Below are 16,642 nucleotides of genomic sequence, written 5' to 3' on the forward strand. Positions count from 1 at the left end.
TTGCAAATGCTATTCGATTAGATTTCCGTGGAACCATAGGATAGGTTTGGCAAGACATTGTGGGCCTATCTTGTGTTGATCAAATGGCGGTACCTATTATATGCTAGTTAGTTTAGTCTAGGATTAGGCGAAAGCTCTTCCGTGGATTAGACGCTTAGCGTTCCCTATCCGAGAGGTGGCGGGTTCGTCTTTAGATGCCATTTGCCTAATCACCATTTCGTTGCATGATCACCATTGCTAAATAGTTGAATTGATTTCCCCCGGTTTCCCTAGGCTATCCCCGACTCTCTAACGTTTCCCTTTCTTGATTCAATTTTACATAGTTCTTTATTTGTTTTTAGACTCTTAAAAAGTGACAATTCAAAACAAATCTTTGATCGAACTAGATTGACTTCCAACTCAATAATTCACCGTTTCTTTGGGACGATCCCTTTGCTTACAGCTTGCCGGTAGTTGAAGTGGTTTTATAAATATTGTTTGCATATGTGGTTTTCTATCAACGACGGAAAATACGCTTATCAACCACCCATTAAAAAGTAAATTAAAAAAATTATTTTGACTGTTATAAACATATTGTATTGTTGATGCCCATTATACCCATAACTGAAGGAAATAGTGCCCTTGGTCCAAGTATGCATATAATATTAAGTCTAATAAATGCGGTTCAGTATTAATTAACAAGTTAATAATTCAGTGAGATCAAGTGAGCTGAATGCCTAGCTAGAGGCTGCTTCAGTTCAAGTGGAATTAATGATATTAATCCACAGCTTTGTTAGGTTATGATACATATGATATTACATAAATCATGCGGAAACAACCATTAACCCAGGATTACATATTATTTACACATAATCATATAGCATAATTTAGATGCATACTCTTTGTTGCGTGCCCTCCCTAGCTGCGCCCGAACCGAACAAGAACAAGTCTTTAGGACTCCAAGTGTCGTCCCTCCGTAGATAGTCCACAGCACGTCCGGATCCGCCTTAAGATTGACCAACTAGAATCGCCCTTAAGGTACTAGAATTTTCGGCACTTTTGAGCAAGATGTGTGGCTGAATTTTTCTCTCAAAAACTCACTTTGAATACTTTGAAACTCATTATAAATTGTGAACCCAGGCCACATATTTATAGGGGTATGGAAAGGGAATTGGAATTCTATTCAGATACAAATTGATTAAACCTAGAATCCTACAAGAACTCTAATTTAATTAATTTATCAAATAGAATTAGGAATTTAATCATTAACCGAACTCTGCACGTTTTAGGAAACGTGCACGAACACAAACACTTACACACGCACACACGGCAGCCACGATGGGCCGCCCATGCGTGCGCACGAGCAGCAGCCCACGCAGCGAGGCCTGCGAGCTGCAAGCCCACGCAGCTCCCGCGCGCGCTGCGCGCGCTGTGCGCGCTGCCACGGCCTGCTGGGCCTGGCCTTGCGCTGGGCCTGGCGTGGCTGTTTGTGCGGCGCGCTTGGCTTGCTGGGCGATGGCCTGGCTTCGTGCTGGGCCTCGTCCGGCAGGCCTCGTCCGATGCTTATTCGTACGATACGCTTCCGATTAAATTTCCGATTCCGGAATTCATTTCCGATACGAACAATATTTAACATTTCCGATTCCGGAATTAATTTCCGTTTCGAACAAATATTTAATATTTCCGTTTCCGGAATTATTTTCCGATTCCGGTAATATTTCCGATTCTGACAATATTTCCGTTTCCGGCAATATTTCCGATTCTGGTAATATTTCCATTTCCGATAATATTTTCCGATACGTACCATGTTTCCGTTTCCGGCAACATCTACGACTTGGATAATATTTATATTTCCGATACGATCCATATTTCCGTTTCCGGTAATATCATCGTTTCCGGAGTATTCATTTCTTGCCTGTGACGATCTCAGCTCCCACTGAAACCAAGATCCGTCGGTTCCGAATATCCATAGATAGAGTATTTAATGCCATTAAATACTTGATCCGTTTACGTACTATTTGTGTGACCCTACGGGTTCAGTCAAGAGTAAGCTGTGGATTAATATCATTAATTCCACTTGAACTGAAGCGGCCTCTAGCTAGGCATTCAGCTCACTTGATCTCACTGAATTATTAACTTGTTAATTAATACTGAACCGCATTTATTAGACTTAACATAGAATGCATACTTGGACCAAGGGCATTATTTCCTTCAGTCTCCCACTTGTCCTTAGGGACAAGTGTGCATTTCCTAATTCCTTTGTCGCTCGATGCTTGCTCTTGAACATAAGGTAAGAGTTGTCATCCTTATTATGTCCAGAGGTGTTCCTCGGTTTCAGAGTTCAACTGATCAAATAAACAGATAATCATAGCCTATGATTCATCCGAGCACGGCCATGCATTTCACAGTTTATAGCTCTCCGAGTGGCCTTGTACAACTTTTAAGCATCTCATCCCGATTTATGGGAGGACAATCCCAATCTTGCGATCTTGAGATTAGACTTCGTTTGATAGGTGATTACCTGAGCGTTGCCTTTATAGCCTCCTTTTACGGTGCGACGGTTGGTCAACGTCAAAGCAACCAGTTCTCAAACAAGTAATGTCAAATCACTCAGGTATTGAGGATTTAGTGTCTAATAATTTAATGAAATTTACTTATGACAGACTTTCATCTCTTACAGTAAAGTTTCATAGGTCTTGTCCGATACTAGTCTTCCCAAAGTAAGTATCTATGCAAATGATTATGACATTGCCATGTCCACATAGTTCAAGAAACAGAACTACTAGTCATCTTGCATTCTAATCGTCTAACGTTTTCTATGCGTCCAATTTTATAGAAAACTTCGATTAGGGACCATTTTCAACCTTTGACATTCAAGTTCACTTGATAGACATTTCTTAGTCACAGGACTGGTCCTGACAGTCTATCTTGAATATATCGTCAAATTGAAGGGACTCATCATTTAATAAACCACAAATTAAATGGAAAAATGAATTCTTTTCATTTATTGTGAATGATTAACCAATAATGTTTTACAAAGATTTAAACTCTAAAACTTTAAAACATTAAACAGAGACATCAAAGCCATTCTCCAATATGCTGGGCGATGGCCTGGCTTCGTGCTGGACCTTCGTCTAGCGGGCCTCGTCCGATGCTAATTCGTACGATACGCTTCCGATTAAATTCCCGATTCCGAAATTCATTTCCGATACGAACAACATTTAATATTTCCGATTCCGGAATCAATTTCCGTTTCGAACAAATATTTAATATTTCCGTTTCCGGAATTATTTTCCGATTCCGATAATATTTCCGATTCTGACAATATTTCCGTTTCCGGCAATATTTCCGATTCCGGCAATATTTCCATTTCCGATAATATTTTCCGATACGTACCATGTTTCCGTTTCCGGCAACATCTACGACTTGGATAATATTTATATTTCCGATACGATCCATATTTCCGTTTCCGGCAATATCATCGTTTCCGGAGTATTCATTTCTTGCCTGTGACGATCTCAGCTCCCACTGAAACCAAGATCCGTCGATTCCGAATATCCATAGATGGAGTATTTAATGCCATTAAATACTTGATCCGTTTACGTACTATTTGTGTGACCCTACGGGTTCAGTCAAGAGTAAGCTGTGGATTAATATCATTAATTCCACTTGAACTGAAGCGGCCTCTAGCTAGGCATTCAGCTCACTTGATCTCACTGAATTATTAACTTGTTAATTAATACTGAACCGCATTTATTAGACTTAACATAGAATGCATACTTGGACCAAGGGCATTATTTCCTTCAGTCTCCCACTTGTCCTTAGGGACAAGTGTGCATTTCCTAATTCCTTTGTCGCTCGATGCTTGCTCTTGAACATAAGGTAAGAGTTGTCATCCTTATTATGTCCAGAGGTGTTCCTCGGTTTCAGAGTTCAACGGATCAAATAAACAGATAATCATAGCCTATGATTCATCCGAGCACGGCCATGCATTTCACAGTTTCTAGCTCTCCGAGTGGCCTTGTACAACTTTTAAGCATCTCATCCCGATTTATGGGAGGACAATCCCAATCTTGCGATCTTGAGATTAGACTTCGTTTGATAGGTGATTACCTGAGCGTTGCCTTTATAGCCTCCTTTTACGGTGCGACGGTTGGTCAACGTCAAAGCAACCAGTTCTCAAACAAGTAATCTCAAATCACTCAGGTATTGAGGATTTAGTGTCTAATAATTTTAATGAAATTTACTTATGACAGATTTTCATCTCTTACAGTAAAGTTTCATAGGTCTTGTCCGATACTAGTCTTCCCAAAGTAAGTATCTATGCAAATGATTATGACATTGCCATGTCCACATAGTTCAAGAAACAGAACTACTAGTCATCTTGCATTCTAATCGTCTAGCGTTTTCTATGCGTCCAATTTTATAGAAAACTCCGATCAGGGACCATTTTCAACCTTTGACTTTCAAGTTCACTTGATAGACATTTCTTAGTCACAGGACTGGTCCTGACAGTCTATCTTGAATATATCGTCAAATTGAAGGGACTCATCATTTAATAAACCACAAATTAAATGGAAAAATGAATTCTTTTCATTTATTGTGAATGATTAACCAATAATGTTTTACAAAGATTTAAACTCTAAAACTTAAAAACATTAAACAGGGATCTCAAAACCATTCTCCAATATGCTTGATTCCCATAGCTGCAGTGTACGAGTTGTGCTTCGCCTGCGGTAGAGGTTTAGTTAATGGATCTGATATGTTGTCATCAGTTCCAATCTTGTTTATCTCGACTTCTTTTCTTTCAACGAACTCTCGTAGAAGGTGAAATCTACGAAGTACATGCTTGACTCTCTGGTGGTGTCTAGGCTCCTTTGCCTGTGCAATAGCTCCGTTATTATCACAATACAGGGCTATTGGTCCTTTAATGGAGGGGACTACACCAAGTTCACCTATGAACTTCCTTAGCCATATAGCTTCCTTTGCTGCTTCATGTGCATCAATGTACTCCGCTTCAGTTGTAGAATCCGCAATGGTGCTTTGCTTAGCACTTTTCCAGCTTACTGCACCCCCGTTGAGGCAGAAGACAAACCCAGACTGTGATCTGAAATCATCTTTGTCGGTTTGGAAACTTGCGTCCGTATAGCCTTTAACAATTAATTCATCATCTCCACCATAGACCAAGAAGTCATCTTTGTGCCTTTTCAGGTACTTCAGAATATTCTTGGCAGCAGTCCAATGCGCCTCTCCTGGGTCTGACTGGTATCTGCTCGTAGCACTGAGTGCGTACGCAACATCCGGGCGTGTACATATCATAGCATACATTATTGAACCAATCAATGATGCATATGGAATCCCATTCATTCGTCTACGCTCATCAAGTGTTTTTGGGCACTGATTCTTGCTTAGAGTTATTCCATGAGACATGGGTAGGTAGCCTCGCTTGGAGTCCGCCATCTTGAACCTATCAAGCACCTTATTGATATAAGTGCTTTGACTAAGTCCAATCATCCTTTTAGATCTATCTCTGTAAATCTTGATGCCCAATATGTACTGTGCTTCTCCTAGATCTTTCATCGAAAAACATTTCCCAAGCCAAATCTTGACAGAGTTCAACATAGGAATGTCATTTCCGATAAGTAATATGTCGTCGATATATAATACTAGGAAAGCAATCTTGCTCCCACTGACCTTCTTGTATACACAAGATTCGTCTGCGTTCTTGATGAAACCAAAGTCACTGACTGCTTCATCAAAACGTATATTCCAGCTCCTGGATGCCTGCTTCAATCCGTAGATTAACTTCTTTAGCTTGCATACCTTTTTAGCATTCTTTGGATCCTCAAAACCTTCAGGCTGTGTCATAAACACAGTTTCTGTTAAAATGCCGTTTAAGAAAGCAGTTTTGACATCCATCTGCCATATTTCGTAATCGTAATATACAGCGATTGCTAACATTATCCGAATAGACTTTAGCATTGCAACTGGTGAAAAGGTTTCATCGTAATCCACACCGTGGACTTGCCTGTAACCTTTTGCAATCAATCTAGCTTTGAAAACTTCAAGTTTCCCATCCTTGTCCTTTTTCAGTTTGAAAACCCATTTGCTTCCAATGGCTTGGTAGCCATCTGGCAAATCGACCAAATCCCATACTTGGTTTTCAGACATGGAATCTAATTCAGATTGCATGGCTTCCTGCCATTGCTTGGAGCTAGGGCTCATCATAGCTTGTTTGTAAGTCGCAGGTTCATCACTTTCAAGTAATAGAACGTCATAGCTCTCGTTCGTCGAAATACCTAAGTACCTTTCCGGTTGAGATCTATATCTTTGCGATCTACGCGGGGTAACATTTCTAGATTGACCATGATTCTCACCAGATTCTTCTAAAGATCTCTGAGTTTCATCCTGAATGTCATCTTGAGCATTCTTTAGAGTTTGTTGTTCGACTCGAATTTCTTCGAGGTCTACTTTTCTCCCACTTGTCATTTTGGAAATGTGATCTTTCTCCAAAAAGACACCATCTCGAGCAACAAACACCTTGTTCTCAGATGTATTGTAGAAGTAATACCCCTTTGTTTCCTTTGGATAGCCCACAAGGATACATTTGTCAGATTTTGGATGAAGTTTGTCTGAAATTAATCGTTTGACGTATACTTCACATCCCCAAATCTTCAGAAAAGACACATTTGGAGGCTTTCCAAACCATAATTCATATGGAGTCTTTTCGACAGCTTTAGACGAAGCTCTATTTATAGTGAGTGCAGCTGTATTTAGTGCATGTCCCCAAAATTCTAATGGAAGTTTGGCCTGACCCATCATTGACCTGACCATGTCTAGCAAGGTTCTGTTCCTCCGTTCCGACACACCGTTCCATTGTGGTGTTCCAGGAGGAGTTAATTCTGATAGAATTCCACATTCTTTCAGATGGTCATCAAATTCATAGCTCAGATATTCACCGCCTCTGTCAGACCGCAGTGCCTTAATTTTCTTGCCTAATTGATTCTCTACTTCACTCTGAATTTCCTTGAATTTGTCAAAGGATTCAGACTTATGCTTCATTAGGTAGACATAACCATATCTACTGAAGTCATCAGTGAAAGTGATAAAGTAGCTGAAACCACCTCTAGCATTTGTACTCATTGGTCCACATACATCTGTATGGATTAAACCCAATAGTTCATTTGCTCTTTCTCCAACTTTAGAGAAAGGTTGCTTTGTCATTTTGCCAAGTAAACATGATTCGCATTTACCATAATCCTCTAAGTCAAATGGTTCTAGAATTCCTTCCTTTTGAAGTCTTTCTATGCGTTTCAAGTTAATATGGCCTAATCGACAATACCACAGATAGGTGAGATCTGAATCATCCTTTTTGGCCTTTTTGGTATTTATGTTATATACTTGTTTGTCGTGATCTAATAAATAAAGTCCATTGACTAATCTAGCAGATCCATAAAACATCTCTTTAAAATAAAACGAACAACTATTGTCTTTTATTAAAAAGGAAAATCCCTTGGCATCTAAGCAAGAAACTGAAATGATGTTTTTAGTAAGACTTGGAACATGGAAACATTCTTCCAGTTCCAAAACTAGCCCGGAGGGCAACGACAAATAGTAAGTTCCTACAGCTAATGCAGCAATCCGTGCTCCATTTCCCACTTGTAGGTCGACTTCACCCTTGCTTAACTTTCTACTTCTTCTTAGTCCCTGTGGATTGGAACATAAGTGTGAGCCACAACCTGTATCTAATACCCAAGAAGTTGAATTAGCAAGTATACAGTCTATAACGAAAATACCTGAAGATGGAACGACTGTTCCGTTCTTCTGATCTTCCTTTAGCTTTGGACATTCTCTTTTGTAATGGCCTATTCCATCATAATAAAGACAGCTTGATGTGGACTTGTCCTGCTTTGATTTAGCATCGCCCTTGGACTTTCCACTTTTCTTGAACGGTCTCCTTCTAGCCTTGAGTAAATCTTTGGCTTCACAGTCTAGTATTATTTCAGCCTTTCTGACAAGGTGAACAAATTCTGCAACTGTTTCTTCTCTTGGTTCACTTAGGTATAGTTGCTTGAAGCGACCAAACCCACTGTGTAGTGAATTGAGCAAGATAGAGACTGCCATCCTTTCGCTTATTGGTGTTCCTAGTAGACTTAGGCGATCAAAGTATGAACGCATAAGATCCACATGGAACCTCAGTGGGACGCCTACCCTCTGTTTAGTGCGAAGGAGCTGGACATGTGTTTCTTGGACTTCCTCCTATAACACCTGTTGGGAGAACTAACCTTTAGACCAGACATTGATTCAATCAACTCATGGACGTTCAGGTCCCTGTCCTCCGTGCTTCCACGACAGATATCCCTCAGATTCTTGATGAGCGTAAAAGGTTCATAGGCTACAAACCTTCTAGCCCAATCATCAGGGATATTGTTCAGCATGAGACTCATAACCTTTTTGAGATCCGCATCCCATGCGTAAAATCTCTCAGGGGTCATGTCTCTGGCATAGTAGCTTGGCATGGGATGTGACAGTACATACTCAAGTCCATTGAGTTTGACTATTTCAACTAGCTTAGCTTCCCATTCAAGAAAATTTGCCAGGTTCAGCTTGACCATAAGCTCAGAACCTATGATGATGTTTTGATTGTTGTTTGCCATATTTAAAACTACAATTGAAAAGAATAAACAAATAAATAACCATTCACAGTTTCTCTTAATAAACTTAAATTCTAGCATACATGCATAATTCAATGTTCATTAAGCATTTTATTCAAGTTATGTGTTCCGGCAGGTGTGAATAAAATGATTCCAAGATCCTAAAATCATTGAAGAACTAAGCACAGTTTGTCGACTTAATCCTAAAACATCTTAGGTAAGCAAAAGCCTTTTGCTAATAGTCTAGAAACTATTCTTGGTTGATAGGTACGTCTAAGAACTTATTAGGTAAACCTATCGATTTTGCCACGACATAAAAGGACTCCTTAGTTATATCGTTGAGTTTCACCAAAACTAACATGTACTCACAATTATTTGTGTACCTTGCCCCTTTAGGACCAATAAGTAACACCTCGCTGATCGAAAACTATTACTAGATTGATGTAAAGGATATCCAAGCAAGTGTATATTTTGGCATGGCACCTTTTCACTCAATTTTTAAGTTTGGAACTTAAGGCTCTTACTATGTTGGTTAGATTTTAAGTGAACTAAAATCCTTAATCATGCAACATAATCAAGCTTTTGATCTCATGCATTTTAAGACATATTTAAAAGCAATAAATAACTTAAAACATGCATAAGATAAATGTGATCTAGTATGGCCCGACTTCATCTTGAAGCTTTAACTTCAAAGTCCGTCTTGAAAATCTCCGTGGGAGGCACCATTTTCTTCAAATAGGATAAGCTATAATTAAAACTAATTACAACTATTTGATGGTACGCAGACCATATTTGAATTGGAAAACAACTTTGGTACTTTAGACCAATTACATTCAAATTAATGGTACGCAGACCATATTTTCTATCCTATTTGGGCCATACTAGTCACTTCATAACCTGCAAAACAGTACATATACAATACATACCATTCATCCATTCATTATCATGAATGGCCCACATAGCTGGTTAGTAAAACACATCATGCATCACGTAAACATTTGCAGCAATTAATCAAGGGCACCAATAATCTACAAATTATTCAGTCCTTATTAATTCTAATCAAGTTGTTTTAACCTTAAGGATTTGTAGACCTAATCAAGAGTTTATGACTAAAAAGGGCTCCCACTTAAACCAATAAATTCATATGCTTTACTAATTTTAAACATAAAAATGTATTTCTAGTCTAACCGGAAACATACAAATTTAATTAAAATTTAAAGCTCATATAAATTTATAATTGAATCCAAAAAGTTTAATTTAATTTCAGTCGTATTTAAATTAATTCATGATTTTAATTTTAGTAAAATAATTAGAATAAATAAAATTTATTATAATTACAATATTCAAAATTAAAATCCAAGAAAATAATTTAAATTATTAATTTTAAAATTAATTAAAATTACGTAAACTGAAAATTTCATATTAAAATTTCAAAACGATTTAATCGCAACGTAACAATCCCACGCATCGCACGCCCATGAGCCACACGCACACAGCCATCGCTGGCCATGTGCGGCAGCCCATGCGCTGCGTCGCATCGCTGCTGCTCACCTGCGCAAGGCATCACGCGAGCTGGTGCTCGCTGCGCGCGCCAGCGCTCGACGCACGAGCATGCTGCCGCAGCCCATCGCTGGGCGCAGCGCTCGTCGCACGTCGCAATAGCGAGCTGCTTGCCATCGCTGGGCGCAACGCTCGTCGCACGTCGCAACAAGCACTCGCACGCCATCGCTGGGCGCAGCGCTCGTCGCACGCACAACAAGCACTCGCACGCCATCGCTGGGCGCAGCACTCGTCGCATGTCGCAACAAGCACTCGCACGCCATCGCTGGGCGCAGCGCTCGTTGCACGCACAACAGCGCTCGCTGCGCGCGAGCGATCGATGCTTAGCGCAGCACTCGTGGCACGCGAGCTTGCGCTCGCTGCGCGCGAGGCTCCGCATGCTTGCGCGAGGCAGTGCGCGCTGTGGCGCAGCTCGCTTGCTCTCACACGCGACTGCTCGTGCCTTGCTCTCGCGCTCGCCCATTCGCCCATTGCACACAGCCCACGACACAAGGCAGGGCTGCTGCCTTGTGCTCGTGCGCCATGGCTTTGCTCATTGCTTTCGTACCCCATGGGCGACGAGCTCCCTTGCTCGTCGTCACATGCCCGCACTATACAACACCCCTTAAGGGTAACACGTAGCGTCCATTGCTTTGTGCGTGCAAGTTATATGAGCGAATCGCATAAAATTTAAAATTTATATTCAAAATTAATGACAAATTAATAAATAATATTAATTTCATAATTTTATGGAGAAAAATCGAAAATTTATTATTCAATTGATTTCCGATTAACATGGATTCAAGTCTAGGTCATAAAAATTTAAAATTTAACATAAATTTACAATTTTTATGGTGGTTTTTAATCATAGGTATCTAATTAAATTATAACTAATTATGAAAATCAAATTAATTCTAAATTATTCCAATTTTCAACAAATTAATCATAATTACAAATTAGATTGCATAATTAACAAGGTTAGGCATTCAAACTTGTTAAACATATACAGTAGGTCAATCAAAAATTCAAGATTTATCAACAAGAATCGCAAATATTTAATTTAACATCTTAAATTTACGAAATTTTGCATTCGAAAAACTAAAACCTCCGAAAAGTCATAGTTAGGCTTCAAATTTGATAATTCAGGGTTCGGCCGAAAAATACTTTTTTTTGTCAAAATTTTAGAATGCCTTTTACATGCGGAATTGACACAAAAATCACTCGATTTGGATGAGTAACGAAGAAACTGCCGAAAAACTGCGTACGTATAATTAAATAAACGCAATTTGCAATTAATTAACAATTACGAAAATTAATCACCCCTTTTAATTCTTGCAAATTTGTAATATTTAACCATGTTCATGCAATTTAGATTATGAAAATAATAAGAGGCTCGTGATACCACTGTTAGGTTATGATACATATGACAATTCATAAATCATGCGGAAAAAACCATAAAGCCAGGAAAGCATATTATTTACACATAATCATTTAGCATAATTTAGATGCATACTCTTTGTTGCGTGCCTTCCCTAGTTGCGCCCGAACCGAACAAGAACAAGTCTTTAGGACTCCAAGTGTCGTCCCTCCGTAGATAGTCCACAGCACGTCCGGATCCGCCTTAAGATTGACCAACTAGAATCGCCCTTAAGGTACTACTTATTTTCGGCTAAATGGGCAAGAGTTATGGCTGATTTTTCTGCTTAAAAATCCTAGCTTTGAATACTTGAAAACTTATATATAAATAATGACCCTAGGCCCTTATTTATAGAGGTATGGAAAAGGAATTGTAATCCTACTAGGATGTGGATTTGTTACTTAGAACTTTATTAGGACTCTAAATAACAAAGCAATTCTAATAAGATTAGGATTTTAATCTTCGCACGAATCCTAATAGAATTAGGATTCCCCGCACACGCATCGTACAAGCCGTGCACCCGCGCAGGCCTTGCGGCCCACGACAAGCGCACAGCCCATGTGCGGTGCTGCGTGCGCGCGCGCCCTTGGCTGGGCCTGGGCTTGCGCTGGGCCTGGTCGAGGCGTGCGTTGCTGCGTGCGGCTCGCTGGGCGATGGCCTGGCTTCGTGCTGGGCCTTCGTCTAGCGGGCCTCGTCCGATGCTAATTCGTACGATACGCTTCCGATTAAATTCCCGATTCCGGAATTCATTTCCGATACGAACAACATTTAATATTTCCGATTCCGGAATTAATTTCCGTTTCGAACAAATATTTAATATTTCCGTTTCCGGAATTATTTTCCGATTCCGATAATATTTCCGATTCTGACAATATTTCCGTTTCCGGCAATATTTCCGATTTCGGCAATATTTCCATTTCCGATAATATTTTCCGATACGTACCATGTTTCCGTTTCCGGCAACATCTACGACTTGGATAATATTTATATTTCCGATACGATCCATATTTCCGTTTCCGGCAATATCATCGTTTCCGGAGTATTCATTTCTTGCATGTGACGATCTCAACTCCCACTGAAACCAAGATCCGTCGATTCCGAATATCCATAGATGGAGTATTTAATGCCATTAAATACTTAATCCGTTTACGTACTATTTGTGTGACCCTACGGGTTCAGTCAAGAGTAAGCTGTGGATCAATATCATTAATTCCACTTGAACTGAAGCGGCCTCTAGCTAGGCATTCAGCTCACTTGATCTCACTGAATTATTAACTTGTTAATTAATACTGAACCGCATTTATTAGACTTAACATAGAATGCATACTTGGACCAAGGGCATTATTTCCTTCAAAAATAGACCTCGAAAGTCTTCGAGGCGAACAACAAACATAGACGGACATTCCGGAGGATTTTCGAAGTTCTTTAGAAAATCCGAACACGTATTCTTTAAGGACTTTAGAAGTGGCTTTAAAGAATAGACATCTCTTAGAAGACTTTACAAGTGCTTCAAGGAGAACAGAATATTCAAAGGACTCTCAAAGTGCCTGTTGATATTCTATTGTTTGATACCCAAGTAGGCATAGAGTTCAGGTCAATGAAACTATGAGATTCTTCTATTAATAGTGAAGAAACCTACAACTTGCAGTCAAACTATTAATGAGTTTGTGACCTGTAAGAAAGCTATGACGAAACCCAGATTCCCTAAAATGGTTAGAGGCCATATATAGACTCAAATGTTTTAAATGGTTAGAGGCCATAAAACATACTCAATGTTTTGATGACAAAATTGAAATTTTGTTGATTTGCAAGAATAGTTTCACACCTATTGGTTGCAACTTTGTTTTAAAGGATAAAAACCATCAAACATTGAATTGTGTTCACACACAAAGCTAGATTAGTTGCTAAAAGTTACAAGCAAATTCACGGTGTGGATTGTGTTGAAACCTCATGCATAATCGTAATGCTCAAGTCTATATTCAAGCAATGATTGCATATTGGTACATATAGCAATTGGATGACAAAACGTATTCCTCAATCAAATGTTGGAATAAACTATGTACATGGTATGTCATAGGATTTGTGGATCCAAATAAATGCTTGAAAAGGAAAGCTAGCTTATAAAATCTAAGTACAGATATAAGCAAGCAATTGGGAATTGGAACTGTATTTTAAGTGAAGCTAATAAGCATTTTAGTTTCATAAAATATACATGATTCTTATAGATATATAAGAAATTTAGTGGGAGTACATAAAAACTTAATTTGTCCTATGTGTATCACACACATATCTCTCTATTGTGAAATAACATTCAAATGCTAATGACTTAGATTTGAAATTATTCATCAATGACGGACCATGGCGAAACTTAGTACATACTGGGTATTAAGATCTGGTTACAAAGATCTTATAATATTGTTTTAGATTAAGTAATGGAATTTACTAAATCAAACACGAAAGACTCCATTGGAGATATTCGACCCATATATATGAATAAATCTAAGTAAAGGATGTTTGAACTATGTATAAGCATTTACTAAGTTAAACATCAAAGAGTCTAAATGAGATTCTTAAAACTATATTATATGTCAAAGAATTTAGCTGGATTCAGTATCTGCTGAAATTGAATGAGCTAAAGTTACATGAATAGAATTCAATTGGAAATTATTCTGCAAAAGAATTTATCATGTATGATATGATATGAGGATCGCCAAAAATGTATCGTGTGACTTTAGGCATAACGAACATATACCAATCTCTATTGATCTAAGTGAAGATCAACTAGATTGAGATCAAGAAAAACTTATGGTACTTGAAAATGTACATAGGAATAGTTCTTGATTCAAGGAAATAAAGATATGCTAAATATTGATGCTACACGCATAAACACTGGCAAAGGATCAAGCAAGATTCCTTTGGAGTTTACCATTGACAAGGACGAGCTAAAGAGCATCGTGTTTCGAAATGGCAACATGGATTGGAGACCATGAGTTGTTGCGTGGGAAATTAAAATATTAATTTCTATCTTCTAAGATACAGCTGGAAAGTCTTCCACATATCTGTGAACTGCTTGGATAAGTAAATCCAAACAAAGCATCACTAGCAACCTAAACAGTTGAAGTAAAAGTACTTATTGCCTAAGAAGCAATAAAACAGAGTTGTTTATATTAATGAGTTCTTCATTGAACTTGGGTGGATCACATGTCTGCTAACTTGATGGTTCTTCATTGCAAAATACGTAGAACCACTATTTAAGTAAGAAAGACTAGATCACAAAATAAACATACTCAAAAGATCTTATCATCATATCTCGAAGAACATTCGATGAAAAGGATATTAAGATTGGCAAAGCATGATAACTAAACCTATGCAACAAGTGAGAAGCAACACTCACGTTGTAGCACTGGAAATCAAGCATAGCTTTGAATTCCATGAACTCTTTTAAAGATGGGTTTGAGGCCCATGGTTGTAAAACAATGGGGTTGAACATTTATCATATATGAAATGTATTTTCATATTCCATTTAATCTTGGTTTAGTATTAAATGATGAGTCCCTTCAATTTGACGATATATTCAAGATAGACTGTCAGGACCAGTCCTGTGACTAAGAAATGTCTATCAAGTGAACTTGAATGTCAAAGGTTGAAAATGGTCCCTAGTCGGAGTTTTCTATAAAATTGGACGCATAGAAAACGTTAGACGATTAGAATGCAAGATGACTAGTAGTTCTGTTTCTTGAACTATGTGGACATGGCAATGTCATAATCATTTGCATAGATACTTACTTTGGGAAGACTAGTATCGGACAAGACCTATGAAACTTTACTGTAAGAGATGAAAATCTGTCATAAGTAAATTTCATTAAAATTATTAGACACTAAATCCTCAATACCTGAGTGATTTGAGATTACTTGTTTTGAGAACTGGTTGCTTTGACGTTGACCAACCGTCGCACCATAAAAGGAGGCTATAAAGGCAATGCTCAGGTAATCACCTATCAAACGAAGTCTAATCTTAAGATCGCAAGATTGGGATTGTCCTCCCATAAATCGGGATGAGATGCTTAAAAGTTGTACAAGGCCACTCGGAGAGCTAGAAACTGTGAAATGCATGGCGTGCTCCGATGAATCATAGGCTATGATTATCTGTTTATTTGATCAGTTGAACTCTGAAACCGAGGAACACCTCTGGACATAATAAGGATGACAACTCTTACCTTATGTTCAAGAGCAAGCATCGAGCGACAAAGGAATTAGGAAATGCACACTTGTCCCTAAGGATAAGTGGGAGACTGAAGGAAATAGTGCCCTTGGTCCAAGTATGCATATAATATTAAGTCTAATAAATGCGGTTCAGTATTAATTAACAAGTTAATAATTCAGTGAGATCAAGTGAGCTGAATGCCTAGCTAGAGGCCGCTTAAGTTCAAGTGGAATTAATGATATTAATCCACAGCTTACTCTTGACTGAACCCGTAGGGTCACACAAATAGTACGTAAATGGATCAAGTATTTAATGGCATTAAATACTCCATCTATGGATATTCGGAATCGACGGATCTTTGTTTCAGTGGGAGCTGAGATCGTCACAGGCAAGAAATGAATACTCCGGAAACGATGATATTGCCGGAAACGGAAATATGGATCGTATCGGAAATATAAATATTATCCAAGTCGTAGATGTTGCCGGAAACGGAAACATGGTACGTATCGGAAAATATTATCGGAAATGGAAATATTGCCGGAATCGGAAATATTGCCGGAAACGGAAATATTGTCAGAATCGAAAAATATTATCGGAAATGGAAATATTGCCGAAATCGGAAATATTGCCGGAAACGGAATTATTGTCAGAATCGGAAATATTATCGGAATCGGAAAATAATTCCGGAAACGGAAATATTAAATATTTGTTCGAAACGGAAATTAATTCCGGAATCGGAAATATTAAATATTGTTCGTATCGGAAATGAATTCCGGAATCGGGAAATTAATCGGAAGCGTATCGTACGAATTAGCATCGGACGAGGCCTGCCAGACGAAGGCCCAGCAC

The sequence above is a fragment of the Spinacia oleracea genome, chromosome 5 (genome assembly GCF_020520425.1).
Source record: "Spinacia oleracea cultivar Varoflay chromosome 5, BTI_SOV_V1, whole genome shotgun sequence".
Taxonomy (NCBI): Eukaryota; Viridiplantae; Streptophyta; class Magnoliopsida; order Caryophyllales; family Amaranthaceae; genus Spinacia; species Spinacia oleracea.